This window comes from Plecotus auritus, assembly GCF_963455305.1.
Source record: "Plecotus auritus genome assembly, chromosome: 6".
In the NCBI taxonomy this organism is placed as follows: Eukaryota; Metazoa; Chordata; class Mammalia; order Chiroptera; family Vespertilionidae; genus Plecotus; species Plecotus auritus.
The window spans coordinates 16,595,448-16,604,971 of record NC_137773.1 but is presented as its reverse complement, the minus strand read 5'-3'; positions in this window follow the sequence as shown (position 1 = coordinate 16,604,971).

Genomic DNA, 9,524 nt, shown 5'->3' with positions numbered 1-9,524 from the left:
GGACGTAGGGGAACGCCCCGGCCTGGTCCCAGATGGATTGTGATCTCAGCCGTTTGTTGGCGACCTTCCCCCTCCCTCTTTCGGTTAAGACCCTTCCAAAGCCTTTGCTACCCAGAACCCTACGCGGTTCAAAAAAAAGCAGGCCTCTGTGCGGCCTCGCCCAATCACAGACGTCCCAGTACCCCGGTGCCGCCAATCAGCGGCGCGTTCTCTGGCTCCTCCCGCCCTCCACTCTCGCCTTGTGCGGAGTCCTCGAATCACCAGCGATGGCGGGGACTACCGCACGTGCTGCCCATTTTCCCCTTTTTTCTCTGACTCTCCTTTTCTTCCCGAGTTCTCTTATGGCCGTTGTTCTTAGTTACCCCTCCCCCGCCCAGAGCGCGGACAATGGCGTTGCCCAGGAAACTGTGGTTCTGTGCCACTGACCTCCGGGTGATAAAATCGCGTGAGTCCCTTGCACGGCCTGGAGAACCCAGCCTTGTACGCGGTTTGTTTGTGCTGCCAGGACACACTATACATCCTCTGGATCATGGGGGCCTTTGAGTCTATGCCAAGGAGAAAAGTGTGTGTGTGCGGGGTGGGGGTGGGGGGGGTTTTGCAACTTCGCAATAACCCCATTAGTTGATTTCCTTGCTGGGAAGAGTGTTCAACTTGGTGCGATTGTGCTAGTTAAACTTTAATCGCCAGTCCCGTAGGCCCGACCTGCACAATACATCTCAAATTCACCTACTTCTTTCGGTTTCCTTGCCTTTGCTGCCTTCCAAGGCTCTATCTTTCACTTGGATAATGCCGTAGCCCTGTAAATAGTCTCCATGCTTTTCACTCTTACCTCCTATACTCCAGCTCCCAAGGATCTTACAAAAATACAAATGTAGTTTTGTCATATCCCCCTCTCCTAAAATTTTCCATGGCTCCCCATTGGCCACCTGGTAAAGGTTCAATGTATTTGGCAAAGTCTATAAAGCCCCAAATAGTTTGGACTATAGTGCTACTACTAGTCACCATTGTAGCTCTGACTGACCCTTTGGGCTTCTCATCATTCTCTCTCCTCCCTCGAAGGCCTTCGGATATGCCCCCAATACTAGCTCTCCTTCAGCTCAGCTTTCGTTTTGAGCTCAACTGGCACATTCTCAGAGAAGTATTCTCCTGACTCTGAAAATCAGGTCAAATCTCCTTTATGTAGTCATACCTTCATCCCCTCTTTTAAAACTCTTACCAAACATCACCAAGGAAAAGGGGAAAAAAATCTTGTATTAACATTTGCTACATTTCTAAATGATGTCCTAACTAAAAGCTATACATTTATCTTGAAGCAGATTATATTTTTAACCAAGACAAGTTATCGCTGAAAGGAGACCTGTCCCAATTCTATTTCTAATTCCTGTTGTTAAATGTGGCAAACAGGAGTTCTCACATCTAGCAGGTACACAAAGGCAGTGGTTTCAAACTTTTCTATCTTAAGAAACTTTATACCCACAAAAATGACTGAAGAGTACAAAGAGCTTTTATTTGTGTGGCTTTATATATATTTGCCATATAAATAAAAACTGAGGACTTTAAAAAATATTTAGTTGTCAAGTAGTTTAAGATATCAATATAAACCCATTACATATTCACATAACATATTTTCATAGTAAAACTATATTTTCCCCCAAATTAGAAGAGTAGCATTGTGACTCTAATGTCTGGCCTCCTAATTAAAAAACAAACAAAACACGGTTGGATTCTCATGTCTGCTTCTGCTTCCAATCTATTGTGATGCACGGGTCATAAAGGCTCTAGAAAGCTTCATTGTATATTCATGAGAGGTTATAGCGAAAAGGCAAATATTGTCTTAGAATTATTATGAAAAGTATATTAACCTAGCAGATTCTCTAATTCAGTCCCTGAACCACACTTTGAGAAGGGTCTAACTGGTAAAGCTAAGTATGGGCATAAACAAAGGCTGATAAAATAGGCAGAGAAATAAATCAAGTTAGTGTAGATTTCCTGCAAGACCAGTTAATCCAATCTGAATTAGTACTTCAAAGAAAGTGATCTGACAGTCCTCTGTGACAGCAATGCAGACAGTATATGGAGAGTGTGTTTTCAGCAGAAAGCAATCTTTTTCATAAAAATTTTAAAAAGCTTTATTGAAATTTGATTTATATGTCATAAGTATATAGTTAAATGTAAAATTCCGTGCCTTTTAATAAATTTATTAAGTTGTGTAACCATAACTGTTATCCAGTTCTAGAACATTGTCTTTTTCTTTTACAGTGTTTTGTAATTCCCAGTGAACAGTTCTATACTTCTTTTGTTAAATGTATTACTGAATATTTTTTATGCTGTTGTGAATGTAATTGTTTTCTTCATCTCTAGTTGGTTGTATATTGATTTTATATTCATAGTTTTGTGCCTTATTGCACTGGATAGAAGCTCCAGCTCAATGTTGAATAGAAGTGGTGAGAGTGGACATCCTTGTTTTATACCCAATGTTAGGGGGAAAGCATTGTCTTTGATCTTTAAGTTTGATGATAGTTGTAGGTTTTATGTAGAAGTTTCCTTCTATTCCTAGTTTGTGCAGAGCTTGATGATGTATGATTTTTATATTTCATCAAATGCTTTTTCTACATCTATTGAGATGATCATATAGCTTTCTACTTTATTCCAGGGGTCAGCAACATTTTCTAGGAAGGGCGATATAATAAATACTTTTTGGTTTTGTGAGTTGTATGATCTATCTTGCAACCAATCAACTCTATTGTAGCATGAAAACAATTATAGACAACATGGGACATGATTATGCTTCAATAAAACTTACAAAAACAAAAGGCATGTCATATTTGGCCTATGGACCATAGTTTGCTGACCCCTGCTTTAGTCTACTAATATGTTTATTACATTAATTTATATTTAGATGTTAGCTAACCTGCATTCCTGGATAAACTCCACTTGGTCATGATGTATAATCCTTTCTATACATTTCTGGATCCAATTGCTATTCCCTTAAGAATTTTAGCATTTATAGTGATGAAGGGTATTGGTCTGTAGTTTCTTGTGCTATCTTTGTCTACAGCTTTGGTATCAAGGTAAAATGAGCTTGAAAATGTTCCTTTCTCTTCTGTTTTTGAAAGGGTTTGTGTTTGATTAGTATTAGTAATTCCTTAAATGTTGATAGAATTCACCAGTAAAGAAAGTCATCTGGGCATGGGCTTTCCTTTATAGAAAGATTTTTAAAAAAAATTTTTTTTATTGATTTCAGAGAGGAAGGGAGAGGGAAAGAAAGATAAAAACATCAATGATGGCCGAAATCGGTTTGGCTCAGTGGATAGAGCATCGGCCTGCGGACTGAAGGGTCCCGGGTTCGATTCTGGTTAAGGGCATGTACCTTGGTTGCGGGCATATCCCCAGTAGGGGGTGTGCAGGAGGCAGCTGATCGATGTTTCTCTCTCATCGATGTTTCTAGCTCTCTATCCCTCTCCCTTCCTCTCTGTAAAATATCAATAAAATATTTAAAAAAAAAAAAAACACACATCAATGATGAGAGGGAATCACCGATCAGCTGCCTCCTGCATGCCCCCTACTGGGGATGGAGCCCACAACCCGGGCATGTGCCCCTGACTAGAATCAAACCATGACCTCCTGGTTCATAGGTCAACGCTCAACCACTTAGCCATGCCAGCCGAACTAGAAAAATTTTTTAATATCTAAGTTAACTAATTTAATGTCTTTATTTGATAAAGGTCTGTTCAGATTTTATATTTCTCTTTGAGCCAGTTTTATCATTTATGTCTACGAATTTTCCCATTTCAACAAAGTTGTCAAATTATTGGCATGAGGTTGTTCATAATATTTCTTTATATTCCTTTTAATTTTAGTAGGCTTCAAATGTTTCCTCTTTCATTCCTAATTTTGGCAATTTGTATCTTTTCTCTTTTTTTTCTTGGTCATTGTACTAAAATTTCATCAACTGTATAGATCTTTTTAAAAAATCAACTATCAGTTTCCCTGATTTTCTAATTGTTTTGCTGTTTTTTTAAAAATTGACTTCTGCTATGGTCTTTGAATTAGGAAATAATTTTTTCCAAGCAAATTTTTACTCAAAAATGACTAGATTTTCTTTTACCTTTAATTTCTATTGCTTAGAAATGAGTAACAATATTAAGTTACATAGAAAATCAATTCACATGCCAGATTTCACTTTTATATGGACATGAAGTGTGGGGGGGAAGACTTCAAATTCCTTTTTTAATAAACCAGTCTAGCCACTGATGGAAGAAAAGGAAATATATCTGCCTGTATAATTTTGCTACCAACTTAAGGCCCATTCAGGGCCAAATTATTATGGGGTGCTCAATATGTAGCCCTATAAATAACTCCTAGTTAGTTGTGGTGAATGTGACTCTGTCTCTGTATCAATAATAATATCTACATTTTTTCAAAACCTCTTAATACCTTGCCTTTTCTAAAAAGGATTAAAGCTTTTTGTGATTTAGGGCCTGAAAACATTTTATGGCTACCAAATTCTTTGTTTTTCTTTTTTCTTCATCTATCTCTTCCTTATAATCAGCACTGCATATCTGAAATATTGAAGTAGATTCTCAGTTGTCTAGCTGCCTCCAGGTTTTCTTCACTTTCAGTTACTCTTCACACTATAGCCAGATTAATTTTATATCTCTTTGTGGGTGTTCACATGTCCCTCAATATACCTTGCATATATTACTCACATACCAGAATTTATCCAAAATGTCAAGTTCATCTCATCTATATGAATTGCTTTTTGATCCAACTCAAACCCGATACACAAGATGTTGAGTGGGATTTTTCCTCATGTTTTGAAATTATACCTAAGGCCCCAAACTGAGAACATAAGATGTGAAGTAGCCCACTTCTAAGTTCAAAGAGCCCCTACAAGTTTGAGTCAGCTGCCCCCTGAAAGACTTGTTTAAAAAACCAGAACCGGATCTGCTATCTAAATCACCTTCCTACTCTGAGTTGATTCAGGCAGGAATAGGACTGAGCTGTAGAAACTTGCCTGCATTGGTGGAGCACATTGTTCTTGACTAACATTTTGCTAACTGGGAAGTTAGGGGTTCTGGCCAAGATTCTTTTCTATTTTCTTCTTTTTTTTTTTTTTTTTTCATCCTCATTCGAGGATATTTTTTTCCATTGATTTTCAGAGAGAGGGAAAGACAGAGAAATATCAATGTGAGAGAAACACATCAATTGGTTGCCTCCTGCACAAGCCCCGACCAGGGCCTGTGCTGGGGAGGAGCCTGCAACCAAGTACATGCCCTTGACAGGAATTGAACCTGGGAACCTATGGTCCGCAGGCCGATGCTCTATCCATTGAGTCAAACCAGCTAGAGCTGGCCAAAATTCTTCATGAGAATTGCTAACCAGAAAGAAAGGAGAACACGAGAGAGCAGTTATGCAGAAAAATGAAGTTATTATTTACTTTTACCCCAATGAATTGAGACTTCTAAAGACCCAATTTCATAAACAAAAAGGGAATTTATTGTCAAAATCTCTCAAGTAATATTATTTGATTGCTCCATGTGCTAGGCACTGTTCTAGGCACAGGGGATACAGCTTTGAAAAATATTAAGCGAGGTTCCTGCCCTCCTGGAACTTGTAGGAGTCTAGGAGTAGTGCTGGCTCCAGGACAATGCTCAGTGTCATCAGAAATACTTTTCTGAATCTCTCAGGTTTTTTTCTTTGCATAGCCCAGATCTTCCCTCTTGGAGGCAATGTAGCCACCGGTGTAGTAATTCTAACAGAAGAGAGACTTTTCCCCAGTCTTGCAGAGTGCCAGACTGTCTCATTGACCTGGCTTGGATCAGGTGCATAGCTCTGAACTGGACTGGCCAGATCTCAGTAATTGGGAGGCCACCATTGTTTGTGCAAGCTTTCAATGCAAAGAAGATAAAGCAGGGACTGAAATCCAGTGCAGGGCATACTTACCAATTCTTTGGCTGGTGCATGACTATGTGGGAGAGGGGGGCCTTTTTATGATTCACAGTGAGACACACAGTGGTCTTGGTCATGTGCTCACCTTGGAGCAAAGGTGAGATGAGTTTATCCCACATAAACCAAATGATCTGAGGGTGGGGAAAGGACAGTTGGGGTGTCACTGCCAGGAGTCAGAAAAGGGATGCTGGGCAGGCAAAACTACAACTTCAAAACCATGCCAGAACTAGGCAGTCCATTCCTGGAAGCAATACTGTACATTACTTCCAGCCAGAAATTTGATTAGAGTGATTTAGAGTGGGGAGGGAGATTTTAGAGTCAAATTATTCCCTCTTCTTATCCCTTGCACCATTAATTTCATTTATGTAATGCAGCTCTTAGTACAAATGAAATGAGTCAGCATCAGGGCAAATTGAAATATGACTTCCATACCAAAAATACTTACTTTTCTTTCTGTCAGCCTCAGTGGGTAAGTGATCTCCTAAGTAATATAAATTTTTTAAAAAATATAGGCCAATTTCCAGGGAGGTCATAAATATCTGTTGTATATGGAATCTTTTTATTTTTAACTAGAGGCCTGGTGCATGAAATTCGTGCACGGCAGGGGGGGGGTGTCCCTCAGCCCAGCCTGCACCCTTTCCAATCCAGGACTGCTGGCTCCCAACTGCTCGCCTGCCTGCCTTCCTGATTGCTCCTAACCGCTTCTGCCTGCCAGCCTGATCACCCCCTAACCACTCCCCTGCCAGCCTGATTGATGCCTAACTGCTCCCCTGCCGGCCTGTTTTCCCCTAACTGCCCTTCCCTGCGGGCCTGATCCCCCCCAACTGCTCTCCCCTGCAGGCCTGGGTCCCTCCCAACTGCCCTTCCCTGAAGGCCCAGTCACCCCCAACTTCCCTCCTCTGCCGGCCTGGTCACCCCTAACTGCCCTCCCCTGCAGGCCTGGTCACCCCCAACTGCCCTCCCTTGCAGGCCTGGTCCCTCCCAACTGCCCTCCCCTGCAGGCCTGATCGCCCACAACTGCCCTCCCTTGCAGGCCTCATCCCTCCCAGCTGCCCTCGCCTGCTGGCCATCTTGTCGCAGCCATCTTGTGCCCACATGGGGGCAGGATCTTTGACCACATGGGGGAAGCCATCTTGTGTGTTGGAGTGATGGTCAATCTGCATATTACTCTTTTATTAGATAGAATAGAGGCCTGGTGCATGGGTGAGGGCCAGCTGGTTTGCCCTGAAGGGTGTCCCGGATCAGGGTGGGGGTTCCCTTGGGGTGTGAGGCGGCCTGGGCGAGGGGCCTGTGGTAGTTTGCAGGCCGGCCACGCCCCCCGGTGACCCAAGCAGAGGCCCTGGTATCTGGGATTTATTTATCTTCTACAATTGAAACTTTGTAGCCTGGAGTGGAGAGGCCTGGACTGGCCAGGGTGTGTGGAAAGCTTGGCTTCCTCCATCACCGGGGGCAACCCTAGCCTCCTGCTCTCTCCAGCTCTGTGGCTGCCGCCATTTTTGTTGGGATTTATTTATCTTCTATAATTGAAACTTTGTTGCCTGGAGTGGAGGCCTGGGCTGGCCAGGGTGTGCGGAAAGCTTGGCTTCCTCCATCGCCGGGGAAACCCAAGCCTCCCTCCTGCTCTCTCTGTGGCCGCAGCCATCTTGGTTGGGTTAATTTGCATACACACTCCTGATTGACTGGTGGGTGTGGCTGGTGGGCGTGACTTGTGGGTGTAACGGAGTGATGGTTAATTTGCATATTACTCTTTTATTAGATAGGATTATAAAATACATATAACATACAATTTACCATCTTAACAATTTTAATTGTACAGTTCAGTAAAGTACATTTGTATTGTTGTGCAACCAATCTCTAGAACTCTTCATCTTTTACAAAATTGAAATTCTACACCCATTAAACAACAATTCACCCTTCCCCACTACCTTTACCCACTAGCAACCATCATTCTACTTTCTTTGTGAATTTGACTACTATAAGTACTTCATTGAGTATCCAGAATCATACAGTATTTGTATTTGTTACTCCCTCCCTGGCCCCAGCACAGGCCAGGCTTATTACTAAAGGTACTTGGAGTGGGAGGCCCTGGGTCTGCTCTTTTACTCTGCCCAGACTCCAACAACCTGGGATGGAGGTGGCAAACATGGTCTGGTTCTGAAGTCATCCCACTCTTTTCAAGGCTTAATTCCTGTTCCATTGAGGGGTGGACTGGGTGTAAGGGAGGCAGAGTCCTCCTTATGTAATTGGCTTTCAACCTGGTGGTGGAACATCATCTCTCTTCCTGCTTTGGCATGGTGCATGGTTGTGTTGAGGCCATTCTTAGCATGAGCTGATCTTTCTTGGATCCCTTGAAGAGGAGTAGCTCCTTTTGACTCTTCCAGCTCTGTCTCAAAACCCTCTTCAGGAGGGGTGACTTCATAGGCAGCTCCTGGCTTCTGCCTCCCCCTGTAACTTGTGAGCTCCTTTTTATGGGACTAATGGTGATGATATTTTCCAGGCCTCAAAGGCTGGGGAAAACTGCAGTGAGGTATCTCTATCCTTTGCTCAGCACATCACATTGCTGCTCCTTCTCATCTACTGGCTTAGACTGCTCCAGAAACCTCCAAGTATGATGTAGTCAGTTGTCTCTACATTCACATACACCCCCAAACTTGAAGAAAATAGGAAGATGATGCCTATCAGGATCTTCCAGTGACTCTCTTTCCCTCCTACAGTGGCAGCACCAGGAAAACTCTGCATCTTCCCAACTGGCAAGTGAGGAAGCAGTCCTCCCTTCTTGCCTGCTCTTGAAGGCTCTCCCAACCTGTCACTACTTGTCCTGGGGGCAGAGTGGGTGCTGGAGGTGGTGGAAGACATATGGGGAGGGAAGGAAGTAATCTTGTTGCTTTGACACACACACACACACACACACACACACACACACACACACGAGGCCCAATGCACGAAATTAGTGCAAGGGGGTCAGCCTTCACAGCCCTGGCTGCCTCGGCTGGCCCTTGCAGCTCCTCGCAGCCCTGGCTTCGTCCAGAAGGACATCTGGAAGGTTGTTTGGCTGTCTGGTCTAATTAGCATATTATGCTTTTATTATTATAGATTTTATTTATATGTAATATGTACTCATCTAGATCATCTATCTATCTATATCTTTCCCTGGATGGGGATACAAGAAACTGGTAAAAGTAATTGCCTAAAAGCAGGGAGTTAGGAATTAGCAAGAGACTTTTCACCATACTAGTATATCATTTTATATTGTTTGAATAATTTTCTTGAGTATAAAAACAATAATGTAAGTAATGAATTCAAAAGAGCTATATAAATCATAAAACAAAATACAAATAATAGGATTTAATTGTCATTATTTTTAATTACAATTTTGTGTGTTCCCTGTGTACAAAGAGAAAAGAGACTGGAAGGAAACTCCACACTTTGCCATGGAGAGGGAAGATAGTATCAATTTGCTTAATTATATTTTTCTGTACATTTTACATTTTCTACAACAAATAAATAAATGCTAATTAGAAAGAAAAAATCACAAAACTTTAAACTTAGATGAAAATTTTTATAAACTTCGT